Below are 17,934 nucleotides of genomic sequence, written 5' to 3' on the forward strand. Positions count from 1 at the left end.
ATGCCAGATTATTACTTCATTGATTCCAGGGCTGCCTCAAAAACCCTGAACAAACAAACACAGCCTGAACAAGCTCGTATTGGTCCCTTGTCAAATGAGAGACTCTCAAGTGGTAAAAAGACCCAGACAATGTCTGCACTGGTGTTCCATTCATCCAACCTTCCCCTTCCATCACCATAATGACAGATGCATCTCTGGGCTAGGCAGCACATTTAGGGATCCACGCCATTCAGGGCCAAAAAAGTATTGTTACTCATCAATCTCCTAGAGCCGAGGCCGGTCAGGAATGCCTGTATCCACTTCCTGCCTTTAATCAGGAAGAGATCCATAAAAAATAATGACAATGTTGTCTATATATTCTATATTAACCGGGGGTGGGAGCATGGTGATATCCCCTTCTCTTTGTGCCAAAGAGATGAAGCTATGGTACTGGTGCATGGTCAACCCCATCCTAATCTCTGCAGTCTGCCTTCCAAGTGTACGAAATACTATGGCTGATGACCTCAGCAAGCACTTCTCCGAGACTATGAATAGGAGTTGGATTCTCAAGTGCATTTTTTTCTGATTGGGAAGTTACAGAACCATGGATCTCTTTGCCACTGTTACCAACGGGATGTGCAGATGTTCGTTCTGGAGATGGGGATTAGGCCCTCACTTACTGGGAGATACTTCTGTATGCGTTTCCTCGGTGCCACAGAGTTTGAAGGTGGTAAACAAAATAAAGCAAGACAAAACCAAGATCATATTAGTGATTCCAGCATGACCCAGAGAGATCTTGAACCTTTCCCTGATTCACCTAGCCATTTGTGCGGCTATGAGCCGTCCATCCATTCACAGCCTTTTCTCTCAAAATCCCAGGCGGACACACCATCCCAATCTGAAAATTCTTCACCACAAGGCTTAGTCAGACAAAGGATCACAGGAATAGAGACCATCTGTTCTGCAGAGGTACAGCAGGTGTTATTAAATAGTGTAAAAAAAAAAAGTCTACACAAGATACCTACTTTCAAAAATTGAAAAGGTTTCAGTGTCAGTGTGCCTGTGATGTCTTTCATCTGTTCATGATCCACTCTCTGCTGTTCTTGATGATCTATTGGAAATAAAGTAAGGATTATATATGATTAAGGCTGCAATTTAGTCATGGATTCCATGGCTTCCAAAGACCTCTATGACTTCAGGCAGTGCCGGCTGGGAGCTGCAGGGACCTCTGCTACCTGCAGAGGCAAGGAGTTGGGTGGTACCTCACCAGGCAGCAGGAGCACCCCGCAGCTCCCGGCCAATGGCAGCAGCAGGAGAAACCCCCGCAGCTCTCCGCCTCCATGGAATCCCAGGAGCTCCTGGCCTCTGCAGGCAGCAGGGGGGACCACACCACTCTCCACCTCTGTGTGTGGCAGGGGGGGACCCCTGGAGCTTCTGCGGGGGGAGGGGAGACTCCCGCATTTCCCACCACTGTGGGTGGCAGGGGGGACCCCCACAGCTCACCTACTCTGCAGGCAGCAGCGGGGACCCTGTGTGACCGGAGACTGGGAGGTACCAGCTGAGGTCACTTAATTAGGGTGAACTGCAAAGAATGGGGTAAACAACCCCAAAGCTAGTGGATATTCTAATACTTAGATTTACCAAGCCAACACTAAACAGCTTCTGTAATTTACTCAGAAGTCCAAAACACAGTTCCTTTAAAGTAACCCAGCCTCAGGCCTCCACCTAGTTACCCAGGTCAGATATGATGAAGATTAATGAAAATCTTATATCATCATATACAAAAGTTCTACCAATCCCAAAGAATCAAACACATTACCTCCCAGGTTAATGAATATTCCAAATCTTACCCAAATATACACTTACAGCCAATTCTTATTAACTAACCTAAAATGTATTAAAAAAAAAGAGATTATGGTTAAAAGATCAGTATACATACAGACACGAGTTCAATTCTTGAGGTTCAGATTTATAATAGAGATGGTGAGCTTTGTAGTTGCAAAGAGTTCTTTTAGAATTTAGTCCATGGGTTATAGTCCAACGTCCAATATCATATCCAGGGTGACCAGCTTAACTGGGATCTCATCTTGCACCTCAAACTTCCCCGATGAAGCTTCAGCGATCTGAGATGACAGGATCAGGACCCAAGGATCTCTTATACAACTCCAAGCCTTCTTTGATGGATTGCAATCCTTAGGTGAATAATATGCAATCAAGATGACTTTGAAGTAGGCTCATCACCAGTAATTAGCTACATGAATTAGCATAAGGCAATTGCCTGTTTTCCACCATTCGCAGATGATTGGCTATACATTTTAAAGAGAGATAAATACAGTGCCATCCTATGTTTGCAATTCATTTAAATGCAAGGATGTTCTTTTGATCTCTGAATTAACAGAATACAGCACAGACAGGGATTGTTGGTTACATTGTTGACCACTCCCAATATATATGTAAATACACAAAAACACAAACATTATCTCCCCATATGTCTGAAGGGTTGAATTCGAGTCATTCATTCTGCAGGATGCTTAACCCTTTCTGGTCATGCGTCACACCCCTGCAGCTCTCCACCTGTGCAGGCGGCAGGAGGGACCTCCAGAACTCCCAGCAGCTGTGGGAGGTAAGGTGGACCCCTGCATCTCAGAGCCACCATCAGAGGGAGACCCTGGAGCTCCAAGTCTCCATGGGTGGGGGGGGGGCCTGGAGCTCCCAGCCCGCAGCTGCTTAGGCTCCTCATTTTGTCATGGATATTTTTAGTAAAAGTCAGGGACACGTCACAGGCTTCTTTGAATTTTTCATTATTGTCCATCACCTGTCCATGACCTTGACTAAAAATATCGGTGACAAAATCTTAGCCTTAACCAGGAGTTCCATCAGGGTCCACTTGGCCTCTATAACTTGGCCTCATTCCCAAGTTGAGGGATTCTCAGTATTTGATCATTCCACCACAACGAGATTCATTGAAGAATTGAGAAATCATTTCCCTCACATTAGAGAACCCACCTCATATGGATTTAAATTTTGTACTCAGATGTCTTATGAACTACCCTTTTCAAACTGATGGCCACATATTCCCTCCTTCATCTATCCATGAAAACAGCCCTTATTGGTGACTATCACTTTTGGTAGAAGAGTTGGGGAACTAGGTGCTTAAATGGCGGATACCCCCACCCTCTTTACAGTATTTTTCATGTCTGGATACAAAATTTTTACCTAAGATATCTGAATTTCATATCAATTAGGTCATCCATCTCTCAGTTTTCTTCCCCAAACCACATTGGACATGGGAAAGTGCTGCCTTCCATACCCTGGATGTCACAAGGGCACTAACCTTTGAGTTGGACAGAACCAGATCATTCAGAAAATCTGCAAGACTGTTAGTGTCCAAATCTCCAAAGGGTCCAAATCTCCACCCAGAGGCACTCTAGGTGGATTTCTGAATGTATTATTTCTTGCTATGAATCTCCAGTTTACAACTTCCTCCTAGGGTACTGGCCCACTCCACAAGGTCTCTTTCTACCTCTAGAGCAACTTGATCTTCAACACATACATTCTCCAAGCACTACACAGTGGTTCATTCTTCTTGATCAGATGCTGCCTTGTCTCCAGTATTGGACTTGGGTCCAAAGCTCCCTTCTCCTGTTAAATATGCTGCTTGGGAGTCTTCTGAAATGGAACATGCATAGGGACACTACTTGAGGAAGGAGAGGTTACCCATCTTGTGTGGTATCAATCTTGTGGAGTTCTTCAAAATGTGTTCCTCATGGGTGCTCCACTACCTACCTGTGACGCTTTGTACCTCGGGGGAACACACAGCTTTATAAAATGATTGTGTAGTATTCAATGCAAAGCTTGTCATGTTGGGTATCTTTGGAAGGCTCATAATGCACCGAGTATGGTTGTTATAGTGATGTTATGGTAATTGTTACAGTAATGTTGTTATAGTAAGGTTACAGGTTATAATTTCATGTATATAGTTATGAGGCTGAAAATGTATCCTCATGGCTTAAAACAAGCCCAGGCAAAAACTCCCCAAGAACAGAGAGGCAGTTCTCACCTCATCAGGGCATGGATGGGACAAGCCCAGCCCAGCCTCACAGGAACAATGGACACTGGCTTAGGCAGCAACAAAAGAATCTGTTAGACCCTCGAGGGAGTCACCCCTTCCTTTGGGCAGTTTGGGACTGCAATGAGGTAATGCTCACCTGACTCGGGGTGAGGGGGGCGCAAAGCCAAGAGGAAGGAAAGGACGTGATAAAAGGGAGAGACAGGAGAGTTCAATGCGGGGGCAGGACAGCTCAGTGGTTTGAGCATTGGCCTGCTAAACCCAGGGTTGTGAGTTCAAGCCTTGAGGGGGCCATTTGGGAATTGAGCAGGGGGTTGGACTAGATCAGTGGTCCCCAATGCTGTGCCTGCGGGCACCTTAATGTGCCCATGTCCTGGAGCCCAGGAGAGCACCCCCCGAAATGCCACTGAATTTCAGGGGCATTTCGGCAGGGAAGCCTCTCGATGACGACACTTGCCATCGACAAGTGAGTTCATCGAGAGGTGTCGCACCCAAATTTCGGCAGGGACGCCTCTCGATGACATCGCTTGTTACGGCAAGCAGCGTCATCAAGAGGTGTTGCCGATGAAATTCGGTGGCATTTCGGCGGGTGCTCCACCGCCGCAGTGGTCCTTTGTCTGACACCTGCCAGACGAAAAGGTTGAGGACTACTGGGCTAGATGGTCTCCTGAGGTCCCTTCCAACCCTAATAATATATGATTTTGCCATGCTCTCTCTCTTTTCCATCTACATCTACAGATATCCACCACCACCACCAAGTGACTGAAATGCTGATCAAAGGAGAGAGCCTGACTGAAAAGTAACCAGGCAGCCTATGGTGAGAAGCATCTAAGTTTGTAAGGATACTGAAAGTGTTAAGATCAGCTTAGAATGCACTTTGCTTTTGTTTCATTTGACCAAATCTGACTTCTTATGTTTTGACTTATAATCACTTAAGATCTATCTTTACAGTTAATGAATCTCTTTGTTTATTCTACCTGAAGCAGTACATTTGGTTTGAAGTGTGTCAGAGGCTCCCCTTGGGATAACAAGCCTGGAACATATCAATTTCTTTGTTAAATTGATGAATTTATATAAGTTTGCAGCATCCAGCGGACATAACTGGACAGTGCAAGACAGAGGTTCCCAGGGTTGTGTCTGGGACCGGAGATATTGGCTAGTGTCATTCTCTTGCAAGTAGCTGGGAGCAGCTTACATGCCAGAGGTGGTGCTTGAACAGCCCCGAAGTTGGGGTTGTCACAACACAACAGGGTAAGGCTGGTTCCCAGAGTCAAGGATTGGAGTGGCCTAGCAGATCACTGGTCCAGGCAACATCAGAGGGGAACATCACACCACTCTCCTTCCCCTCTGCTTTGGTGTTTCCTCTGTGAGACTCTCTGCAGTTGAGAAGGGGGTGGTTTGCCTGCAAAGCCCTATATATCCTCAGTGCTGGGCGTGAGGATGTGTAGGGTGCATGCATGGGTCAAACAAGCACTACTACCAAAAATCTCTGATCAAAAGCATAAGCATGCCAGCAGCGAAGCACCAGTAGGGGGACACATCTCAAAGAATTCCAGTTACTGCACAAGGTAAGTAACCTCTTTCCCTCTCCCACCCACGTTTTCAACCACCTCTAGTTCAAACCACTGTACTGCACTCTGACATTCTTCCCTTATTAGATTAAAGTAACAATGTTGCAGGGTTTTAAAAAAAATATTTGCACCACTTGTCTTCAACAATAGCATCTTCAAGCACTCGTTATCCTCTATATGCAAAATTCTCCTATAAATTATTTGAAGCTTCAGTTTTATTTAAAAGTTTTGTTGATGTTTTTGTTTTGCCTAGGAAGGTATTTGTCTTTTTGTTTGTTTTATGATGTAGTAACTTCAAAGAGTTTAGGGAATGAAGTTATGTCCCCTTTAATTGAGCCACACTACATACTTAATTTTGTTTATAAACAAGACCACTGCACTAAAATAAAACCACAACCATGGTTGGTACTTTTAAAAGTGTCGTTTGTCTATATCTCTAGTCTATTTGTTAGGATACTTCTAAGCTTGTTGCTTATCTGTTTGTTGGTAGCAGTGAAATACCTCATGGCTGCACATTGGTGGGAAAAAAAAGTTACTTGGTTTAAAAGGGTTTAAAATACATGTTATGGAGAAGCTTACAAAGAATACAAACAAGGGGAGCTCAGCTATTTCCTGTTTGTGAGATATGAGCAAAATAATACCTCAGACCACCAAAAGACCAGAGAGTATATTTTTCTTAATGATAGAAGTATAATCTTAAACATTATTAAAACTTCTATTTTCCCTTTAATTTATCTTGTTTGCTGTAACCCCACATATTTTTCTTTTGCGTTCTTATAGCCTCTCTGTAAGTAAGTGTGTCATATTTCCTGTTCCTGGAAAGTCATTTATTTAAAACACTGTGTTGTATAGACATCTTGCAGAAGGCACCTGCAGATTAAAATGGAAAAAGCAGCTAGGGAAAAGTGTTTGCAGTTCAGTTTTTGTTATTGGTAAGGTGGGGGGAATCTGTCTGCAGGGCATAAACTTAACACTCATGTTCAAGTGCCAATATTATCATATGGTATCTGGTGTCTAAATGTGAAAACCAGTTGGGATGTGTCCTCAGAGGGCTTTGAATAGAACAGGGGTCGGCAACCTTTCAGAAGCAGTGTGCTGAGTCTTCATTCATTCACTCTAATTTAAGGTATCATGTGCCAATGATACTTTTTAACATTTTTAGAAAGTCTCTTTCTCTAAGTCTGTAATATATAACTAAACTATTGTATGTAAAGTAAATAAGGTTTTTAAAATGTTTAAGAAGCTGCATTTAAAATTAAATTAAAATGCAGAGCCCCTCCCCTGGACCAGTGGCCAGGACCCAGGCAGCGTGAGTGCCACTGAAAATCAGTTTGCGTGCCGCCTTTGGCACACGTGCCATAGGTTGCCTACCCCTGGAATAGAACATAGGACTCTAGTATTGAAGGCTTTAAAAACGTACACATCCAGCATAAAGCCTGCTTGCCATATTATAGGCATCCACTGTGAAGAGGATAGGGAAGGCACAATATGGTCCTAGCTGCTCTGCCTTGTAAGCAGGTGTGTTGCTGTATTCTGCAGTGCTGGGGATGCTGTGCTTGGAGCTCCCACAGAACTGCTGCTGCCTGCAGTGCCTCCCTGCCGTCACTAGGTGACAGGCAGCAACCAGCCTCCCTAAGGCCTGGCTCTTGCCCAGAAGGCTGAAGCCAGTAGATACCAACTTATACAGATGGGTGCTCAGCACCAGCAGTTCCTCATAGACTCATAGGTCAGAAGGGACCAATATGATCATCTAGTCTGACCTCCTGCACAAGGCAGGCCACAGAACCCTACCCATCCACTTCTATAACAACCCCTAACCCAGGACTGAGTTATTGAAATCCTCAAACTGGTTTGAAGACCTCAAGCTGCAGAGAATCCACCAGCAAGCGACCCATGCCCCACGCTGCAGGGGAAGGCGAAAAACCTCCAGGGCCCCTGCCAATCCGCCCTGGAGGAAAATTCCTTCCCGAGCCCAAATATGGCGATCAGCTAAACCCTGAGCATGTGGGCAAGACTCACCAGCCAGGACTTAGCCTAAAAGGGCTGCAGAGCAAGAGGCCCTTCAAGTGTGTTGTAAAGATGGAACAGGGAAAGGGGGCGAAGGAGGGAGGAGTTTGCAGATATCTGAGACCAGGGTCCTGCTCTATGTCACAGGACAAGAGGAGGGCTGATAGATTTGGGCAACACTCTTAGTGACTAGATGAGACAGGGTGCCCTTGTGGGAAACGGCAGCCCCAAAGCATTTTTTTAAAATATCAAATGTCTTAAAATATGAAGCACAGGCTCTGCCCCTGTCTGTCCCACTCCCCTACCTCAGACACGCCTCCCTCCAGGGCAGGATTGATACAGCAATATTTTACAAGGCTTGCTTACAGAAGTGTTCATATTTAATCTGTGAACCAGGGCTTCACATGTCTGCAGAGGTGAAGGGTAAAAGAGAAGGGGAATCATTTATTAAACAACTCCCTCAAACATTTTCTCACAACCAGTGTGGGAGGTGGCATGACTTGCCAAACTTTTTCAATTAGTGCCATCTGCTGTCAAAGTCTTTTTCCGTGGGAATGCTCTTGTATCTCTGGTGTTTACATGGGCCCATCACCATAGTAGCACGAGTGCCTTGTATTTCTCCTGTGGGGTAGGGAAGAGCTATTATCCCCATTTCACAGAGAGGAAGTGAGGCATAGAGAAGCAAAGTGACTAACTCATGGTCATACAAGAAGTATGTGGTAGATGAACCCAGGTCATTCAAGTCCTAGGCTAGCACTCTCATCACAGGCATATCCTTCCTCTCTCTGCCCTGCCTCTCCCACCTCAGAGCCAATGTAGCCTCATTTTGTCAATTTTCTAGCAAATGGTTAAATAGTCTATGTATTTAAGCAGAAATTGACAGAGGTGATGCAGTTAAGAGTGGGATTTCTGTCTGGTGGGAAAGTGAGGTGGGACTTCAGTTGTTTTGGTCATGTGAGTGCAGATTAAGGTGCCAATTCAGCAAGGTATTTTCATATTTTTGAGCACGTGAGCAACCCCACTGACTGTATTGGGGACAACACGTGCTTAAAATCAGGCACATGTTTCAATACCTTGCTGAATGGCGATCTCTGTGGGCTAACTCAGGTGATTGGCACCTAGGTTAGACTAGCCCAGGTGAGAGCAGCTATGCTGCAAAGCCCTACCCCAGTTACTACCTTCACCCATGTGTGCTGCTGCTTGCCAGGACTGCTGGGAGCACATTCCATGGTTCTGTGTGCTGCAGTGCAGTAAACTGATTTGCTCTATGATTCTTTCCCAGTGAATTGTGGGAGAATTTCTCTGTCCTTCTAAACCAGAGGTTTTCAAACTGTGGTTCGTGGACCACCAGTGGTCCGCGAGCTCCATTCAGGTGGTCTGCAGATAGTTCCCGCTAAGGTGCACACCTGGGCGGCTGCACACAAGAGAATGAAGGGCCACCCACCTAATTAGTGGAGCCGCGCAGGTGTAGCTCCACTAATTAGGTGCCTGAACTCTGGAGAAGACACACATGTAAGGTGAGGTGGTGGCCTTGGGGAGAACAGGGGGTAGGTGGGAGGGGGCAGTCGGGTGAGAAGAAGGGATGGGGGGAATTTGGGACATGCAGCGCTGCAGCGGCCAGAGAAAAAGGTGACTTTCCCCAGCTCCAGGGCTGCAGCTGCTGGGGAGAGACCCCCCCCTCCTTCTCAGCCCCATCTCCGGGGCTGCTACAGCAGGGGGAGAGGCACATGCATTGCATTAGAAAGGTAAGACTACTGATATTAAAATATGAGTTGCGTGCTTTTATTTGTAGAACAAAAAAAGTTACTTAGTAAGTTTTTTTATATAGCATTTTTATCCAAAGCGCTTTACAATAGTTAGCTAATGGTACAAACAACATTTGGAAAGATCATTATGTGGTTCGCCAAGACCCTCAGCAATTTTCAAGTGATCCGTGAAAAAAAAAGTTTGAGAACCACTGGTTTAGAAACATGGGGGAATTGTGGGAAGGCATTTGAGCATAATCCATGCTTGAGTGAGTCAGTCCGTGCCCTCAGTGAAAAGTGGATGAGTTTACAAACCCCAGTAAAAGTGGCAGCCACATTCTAACCTGCATCCCCAGCCTTGCCAGCGAACTTTGCTTGAAAGCCACACCAAATTCAGATAAGAGGGCTCTGTGTGGGGGCAAGATTGATGTTAAAGACAGCACCTGAGAAAGAGTCCAGGCTAACTCTTCCGTGAAGACATGCCCTATGATGCATAGCAGAGTGGGAGGGGAAAAAAGCTGGGCTGCGTCTGACTTACGCTTTGTAATGCCTCTGTGGTTGTGATTTTAAATGTATGTCAAGAATACCCAGAGTTTTGGGTAGGCACCCTCTGCTGGGAAGCTTCTTTTAGAGGTGAAACCTTAATAAATAAATAGAATATTTATACTTCGTTAATTTTTCTTAAAAATGCTGGGCCTAGATACTGCAGTGAAGGCTGGATTGTGGAAACATGTGACTAGATTTGGAGGGGTATAGCACTGTGTTCCCATTGTGTAATTTGTCACGGGGCTGGGGTCAAATCCTGGTAGAAGTTCTCCGGGATTATCCTCATCTGGGGTTTTGTTGAATCTGGCCCATTCTGAAGGCAAAATGATAAGTATTTTTTTGAGCCACAGGATGTTTAGCAGCACCATTTCCCAGAGGGGAAGTGAGGCATAGAGAAGCAAAGTGATTTGCCCATGGTCATACAAGAAGTATGTGGTAGATGAACTTGGTTCATTCAAGTCCGAGGCTAGCACCCTAACCACTGGCACATCCTTCCTCTCTCTGCCCTGTCTCTCCCACCCCAAAGCTAACATACCCTAAGGTAAGTGGGGGAAGGTTAATTCATCAAGGCAAAGAAAGCGACTCAAAATTCCTCCACCATATGGGAAAACAGTTTAACATGTAGTGTGTTTAGGCCTGACTTTACATGAGTAATTAAACGTGGGGAAAGCCTCATTTCTTGGAAGACAGGATTAGAGAGGTAACTAGATGAGCAGGCTGAAAACAGAATGTTTGTGCTAAGATAAGTAAATAGGTCAGTAAATGAAAGACATAGAATTTCCAGCTAGCTGAAATAGGAGGAGGAACAACCAGGGAACCATTTACTAAGAACAAGGTAACAAGGGATAAGAGAAGTTGGGATCATAAAGTTGAGGTAAAGAGTAAAGTCAAACATGGACAGAGCATGCTGTACAGGCATTGGTTCCTGCAAAGTAACTAAGCCAGTCCCAAAATGTGATGCAATGTATAGTGAATATAAAGTAAGTACCAAGTATATAAAGGAAGAGGGGTTCTGTGTAACTTTGGATGTCTAGTATACCCTGTACCCATCCCCTATGCCTGTGTCTGATCAACTCAGCATAACTTTACTGCATGCGGTATAAAGGAACCTGAGTAATGAGCTCGGAATCGAATCGAGTTCAGGGGAAACTCAATGGAACAGGCCTTGGAGGCTACCCCAATAGCATGGTGTGTCCAGGATAGGAGGAGCCCTCACTAGCATCTCACTGATCCATGATTCATCCATCTCATGTACATTTCACTTTGCCCTTTCTTTCCACCTTCTGTTCTTTTTCCTCCTTCTTAGCCCTCAAAATATAAGTATGTTTCATCCAACACCCTCATGACTAGGTCCTCTGCCTATCAATCTGCATCCTGTATTGTCTGATCTGCTTTGCCAGATCCTGCACTGTAGCTTGTCTATCCACCACTCCTGTACATCTATACCTGGTAGAGCAGGGGGTGGACCAGTTATTAGTGACATGGTCTGGCTGTGGGAAGTGCATGAACAATGCTCCAATACCACAGTATGATAGTCTGTTCCAAGTTAACTAGCCCATAAAACAGGGAGCACAGCAGAATGTCAAGGACTGGATCCTAGGGCCAAAAACTGGGCAGGTGATTCAGAATTCAGTAGGGTAGATGAAGCAATGAGGCTGAAGAAAGTAGCTGAATTTGCTGGAAGTGTGGAATGTCGGAACTAGGCGGAGTTCAGGGCTCTTTTCTCCTCCTTCCACCCTCTCTTCTTTATCTCTAGTCTTCCCTGTCCCCTCCACCCCCCGTTTTCCTGCCTTCAGCTGCCTGAGTCATACCTCCAATCTCTTCTGCCACATTTGTCTGCTTGACTCAGCGTTCCTCAAGGAGGTGTGTCTTGTCAATAGTGAGAAGGTATTGTTGTCTTAGCTGTCTTTTACCGTCTATCTTTTTTCTTCCATTTCAGTTTCCCTCTCCACGTTATTTGTTTATTTTTTTTAACTTTTCTCCTTTGTCTCTTGGCTTCTCTTCTCTGGTTTTCAGTTCCCAGTGTGTCTATTTTTGCCTTTGACTTAGTAAAGAACAGTACAAAGTGGCAGTTATTTTACCGAAAGAGGAGACTAGCTCAAAATAGGTATAGATCTTTTAAAGAAAAAATACCAATAGAGTCAGAATCAAGCAAATATTAGGTTTTCTCATAGAAAAAGACATGTAAAATAGGCATGTAGATTAGCTATGCACCTCTCACTCCTGGTAAGTTTGTAACTTCTATTTGAAATGTAGTCATGTGTCTCTCTTTAGGTGCCTCTTATCCTACTGAGTTCCTACCATGTCTCCAAAGACAGTTGCAGTTCCTCTAATTGTGGTGGACTCCTAGTGTGGTCTAGGTCTGGGGTGCATGGGTTTTATTCTCTGTTCTGCCACTGAGCTACTGTATGTCCCTGGTCAAGTTGAATCACTTCTCTGTGAGTGTCAAGTATCAGAGGGGTAGCCGTGTTAGTCTGGATCTGTAAAAGCAGCAAAGAGTCCTGTGGCACCTTATAGACTAACAGATGTATTGGAGCATGAGCTTTCATGGGTGAATACCCACTTCATTGGATATTCACCCACAAAAGCTCATGCTCCAATACGTCTGTTAGTCTATAAGGTGCCACAGAACTCTTCGATGCTTTCTCTGTGAGTGTTCCCATTCCACTCTTTTTTGTCCATCATACCTACGTAGATTGTATGCTCTTGTGGAAGGGATTGTCTCTTACTGTGTGTTTGGCAGCCGTTGTTCTGGGTGCTGCACAATCTCAGTTGTAGGTTACAAATGATCATTTAATTCCCTAGATGGGTTGAATGGTGTGGGAAAAAATCCCAGTTCCTAGAAACCTTTCACATTGGAGGTAAGATTTATGATGACTTGTTTTCACAGGTTGGGGAAGGCATAGAGTTTTCGGACACAGAATTTGCAGGGGTACTTTATATAATCTCAAGATTTATCCTGGTCTCTCCTCTCTACCTAACCTGGCAATGAGTTGGAGGCAGGCCTGTGGTCGGTGGATGCCCTGTCTCATCTAACAGGAAGTATTGTCTCTGGAATCAAGGCAGAGCTTCCTCTTCCTAACACGAGATGCTGTGTACAACGGTGCCCCATGATTACGACACATCACTAAGCTAGGCAGGCATTCTAGATGTATTCATTTGGTTCAGAAAAGGCACAAGCACGTGAGCCCTTTCACATGAAGTTGTGAAACAGATACTAAAATATGTAGGCGGGAACCAGGGCTAGTGGTAAGAACAGATGTCTGGGGGCCTGCAGATCTGAGTGCTGTTCCTTCTTCTGCCACAGACACCTTATCTGTGAACTTGGGAAAGTCTGCCGTGCTCTTTGCTGCAGCTGTCCCCATTTGCAAAGAGAACTTACATATATCATAGGTGTATTGAGAGACCTATTGTAATTAATGTTTGGAAACTGCCTCAAGATCCTCCCTGGAAAGGTACCATAGGAGTGAAAAGGATTATAGTTTGGGCATAGATGCATTTTTCTGTGATTTATACAGGCCTGAGCCTACCATCACGATCATTCAGCTAATAAATAATAAAATACTAGAACCTTCTTGAAACAAACAGCTCCTATTTCAAAGAAAAATGTTTGAGTGCATCAAGATTATCTGTTGGCCTTTTTCCAGCGATAGAATATCTCTGAGAACAGCAAAAACAGAACCCACGCAGCGCTTCCTGGCTACATGGGGTGTGGTTTCAAAATGATCACCTTTGGGAAGGGAAGGTAATCTCATACATCTTTCAGCTTGTTCAGACAGGCGGGGGCGGAGGTTACTGCTATGTTCTTCACATCCACGTTCCAGTGCAATAGGTGGCAGTGATAGCAAATGCACAGAGAGGGGCTAAGGGAAGGTTGTTCAGTGCATTTACCTTTTTGGTGCTGGCAACCAGCATGGATATTCATCATAAGCATGCTGGGGCAGGGTTAATGATGGATGCTTAAAGCAGTGGATGCTACCTCTATGATGTTTAAGATTCAAGTGCCACTGGCCTGCTTGCTGTGTTTGATAGGTGTAGCAAGTCCTGGCACCTTCACCAGGGGAAGGATAGGTTGTCTGCTTGTGTCTGTGTGAGTTTATAGATTGATCCAAACTGCTCTTAGGATACTCCAGAGATAACAGTGTGCTGAAGATCACAGTCATCTCTTTTGGTGGATGATATTTTACATTTGATTAAAATGGTTATGGTAAATGAAGGGGACCTACCTTTTCATTCTGTAGAACATTTAGCTCATCATGCAAAGCCTTCATTTGCTGAGGATTATGAGTATCAGTTAAACCTAAACCACCCTACTGAAGCCAGTGGGATGGATAGATGGAACACAAGATAAGCTGTGACCCACTGGGGCAGATTCATCCCTGGTGTAATTTCTCTGCAGTCAAGGAATTACCATAGGGATGCATTTGGCCAATGTGTGTCACTGCTGTACAGCTTAGTTAATGTGTATAGAACAGTATGTGGTGGTGGTGTATGTGCTTAGTAGAAGAGTTGCCAAAAGGCAAGTGACTATTCAGTGGTCCTGTAACACATCTGCAACAGAGATGCAAAGTGTCTTGTAAGAAAAGGAAAGAAAGTAAAACTTTTTTGATTACTTGAGTGCTAAAGAAGCAACATTAAAAACAAAGCGTGTCCTACGGAGCTGACTTTAACTTGCACCAGGAAAGAAATCCTGCTCTCTGAGTTGCAACGTTTTGAATTGAATTAAATAAATATTATTATTTAAATATTTAAATAATATTTCCCAGTGAAGTGGAATCTGATCCTGCAGTAACAATAAACAAGGACCCAGGCCTTGCTGTGGAGCATCTCGATCCTCTTCAGCAGCAATGTGCCAGTCCGGGTTTTTCAGCATGCCCCTCAGGCAGGGGAATGTCCCTGAGATGCTTACCCTGCTTGGGAATTTCCACAGTGCAGAAAAAGTCCAAGTAGCCACTCTCGTCCCTCTCCACCCCAACTTCCTCTTGTATGTCACACCATTCCCCTATCTCCCACCTCCTGTTAACCATTGCAGAAGATAACTGGGGTCTGAATCACTACAATATAAAGACCCTGGTAGGTTACACCAGATCTGTATGTAAATAGAGTCAGGTCTCTTCTCTTTTGGCTACGAGTTAACGTGAGTAGGGCTTGTGTGAGCGTGGAGGGGGGAGTTTCCTTGCTGCTGCTGCTTCTCATTATTACATCTCGGAAGAAACTGCTGTATCCTTTTCTCTCTCACACAGATTTGGTAATTATTGAGGATCGGTTACCAGTGGGGAACAAAGTAATTGCTTATTTTGTAGATATCTAAATCACTCTACAGAAATGAAGGTACACTATTATTTTATTATTTACTTTTATAATTTAAAAATCATAATAGAAGGCATATAACTGTATTTTTTTCCCGTTGGACAGCCTTGGAAATTGCTTGTGCTATCATTGTCTAGTTATTTCTGTAGTGGAATACCAGGTGTATTAAAATGTTTGATTTTGGCTAATGTTAACAGTTGACATTCAGGAATGAAGGAGCTTAAGTGAAGAGTGGGATTTTAAAGAGCACCTAAGTAATTTAGGAGCTCAATCCCATTGATTTTCACTGGGACTTGAGTGCCTAAAATACTTAGGTGCTTTTGAAAATCCTAATGGAAATCCCCTTTGGTAACTATCATGGCTTGTGTAAAAATGGATGATGGATGAAGCAGAGAAGCTTAGAGTATTAGAGGAGGCATCTGTTTTAGGAAGCAGTTGTTTCAAGTAGCTTTGGCTACATTACATTTTGTTTTTGTTTGTAATTTATCAATGAACTGCAGGAGGATAGAGTGGAAGCAACACAGCTGCAATCTAAAGTGAGTAGCAAGTTGTAATACATAATGCAGACTGTAGACAAATACATATAAAGAAGGGAAATAAATATTTATCATGAATGGGAACTTATTGATTACTTGGAGGACTGAAACAAAGCTTATTGGCCAGTAGGAGCTTCTCTGGCTTATCATTTAATGTAAATTATTGACTCTTGCATAGCATCCTATTTCATTGTATCACACATCTTATCAGAAGGTGAGGGAATGTGTTACAGAATTGGGCAAAGTGACTCTTGTAAAGGACAAAACATGGTCTGGATGCTGGAGAGAGTAGATACATTTGGACATAGTTCTGCTACCTGGAGTAGTTGTCTGGGGGTTGGATACCTTGGTGATAGACATGGATAGGATATATTCTTCCTGTATGTCATTGTGTGGCAGAGCAAACCAAGCATGATGTCCTGACGTCTTAGGTTACCATTTCATAAAGCCAAATAATAAAGGACAAAAAGCACCTAGGAACACTTAGAATTAGGGCACCTTTCTGCTCAAATTGAAACTCATAAAGCAAGACAGACACCCTTTTCCTTTTTGGTTATTAGTTTTCCGGTTTTCTTTGCAGAAGGTGTTACATTTTGCTTCATGCCTACAGGAAATGCACAAAAGGAGGAGTGTTACTCTTGATCCTGTGTTCCTATCAGCTTCCCCTCCCTGAATTCCTGAGACTAACCTCAGCATATCACTGCTGCGTGAGCAAGTGTAGGTCGTGGAGGTTAAAATTTTATGTGTCCCAAGCCCCCTTTTAAGGGACTGTAATGAAAAGGGCAATAGTAGTGAGTAGGAGATATGAATCCAACTTTGCCCATGGCCTGGCTCCTGCAAAGCAAAATTCTGCAATTGCATCTGCATGATGGATCTGGATTTAGATATTTTGTATTCCCAGCTCAGTTTTCTTGCCTGTAGGAAGAACAGAATGCTGGAACTGAGAGCTCTTTCCCCCCCATGCCAGCCCCCCTCCCAGTTATTTGAGAACAGAATTTTGTTAGCTGTCAACCTGGGTCATGTGGCTTATTTCCAAGAGTCCTGAAATTGTAAACTGAATTATATAGGGTTGATATATTGCTGTAATTTGTTGTTATCCATGACTATGATGACTCCTTTTAAATATGTAACACCGCCCTCAGATAGACTGGTGCTGTCCAGTGGATGAGGATTACATAAATTTAATAGAGGGCAAAATCGGTCCCAAGACATACAGTTTATGCCTGTACTGTGTAACTTTTACCACGACGTTCGACACTTTCCTTGCTATGGCAAAATTTTGTCTGCTCACGGGCATTGGTTTAGGAGCTTTGTTATGATCAAATTTCCTGCTTCTTGAATTTCATGCTGATTTATAGATGAAAGCTGGACAACTGAATCTCAGGAGCTCCCTGAATTCAGTAGGCTTTGGATCAGGTCCATAGAAGAAAGACTTCCTCCTTAACTTACCCTTCACCCATTACACCAAGGCAATGCAGTGCATATGGGTCGTGAGACTGGAAACTTAGGGTCCTCGCCATATTCCAATTTGAGTAGCTAATTCTGACTATCTAAATTCTCCATGTCATTTCAATTGGTTAAAGACTTTTTCCCCTCTTCCAGTCCTACCCAGTTGAATGGTGATACTGTGCTTTGTTAAACAGCTGTTGCAGCCCACTCCATAAGGTGACTTAATTTCATTGGTGAATGAAGTGTTTGCATGTTCCTAAGACACGATCTAGATGTAACAAATTAAAATGTGTGCTCTGGAACGCCAAGGCAGTATTTACAAATCCTAGCCTTAATGTTCATTCCAAGAGGAATGGCATGGTAAAAATCGGTGAGCAAAACATTCAGCCACATGTGGTATGTATCCCACACTAGTGAATAAGATATCCGTACCGGGTGATGTGACATTGCTCTTTGTCATGGGGAAATCTGCGTTTTGCTTATTAATTATCTATACATTGTGGTGTCACTGCTGTGCGTGTTGCTTTAGAGACCAGTCCCTGCCCCGAGGCCCTTACAATAGAAATGAGAGCGGGAACCTAATGAAAAATGATGATCACCTACAGCAGTTTGTATGTGGAGGAGGAGTGCTAGCAGCGAATAAGTGGTATGGAGAAATTGCTTATGGGAAAGCATTACTTACAAAGAATTCAGATTAGCTGCGTAGCAGTTTCATAATGCAT

General features: G+C 43.9%; 1 protein-coding gene across 4 annotated transcripts in view; it reads left to right on the top strand.

Moving 5' to 3' along the window:
* Positions 1–4,799: 4,799 nt before the first annotated feature.
* NFKBIZ (NFKB inhibitor zeta) overlaps positions 4,800–17,934 on the top strand; it is a 29,013-nt gene continuing 15,878 nt past the window's right edge. The window contains exon 1 of one of the 4 annotated variants that reach the window (XM_050958304.1): positions 4,800–4,865. The gene's annotated coding sequence lies outside the window, so the exon portion shown is untranslated. Of the gene's footprint in view, positions 4,866–11,708; positions 11,805–15,098; positions 15,249–17,934 lie in introns of those variants that run through there. The other 3 variants (XM_050958275.1, XM_050958294.1, XM_050958284.1) reach the window with 3 other exon arrangements.

This window comes from Gopherus flavomarginatus, chromosome 1, assembly GCF_025201925.1.
Source record: "Gopherus flavomarginatus isolate rGopFla2 chromosome 1, rGopFla2.mat.asm, whole genome shotgun sequence".
Classification (NCBI taxonomy): domain Eukaryota; kingdom Metazoa; phylum Chordata; order Testudines; family Testudinidae; genus Gopherus; species Gopherus flavomarginatus.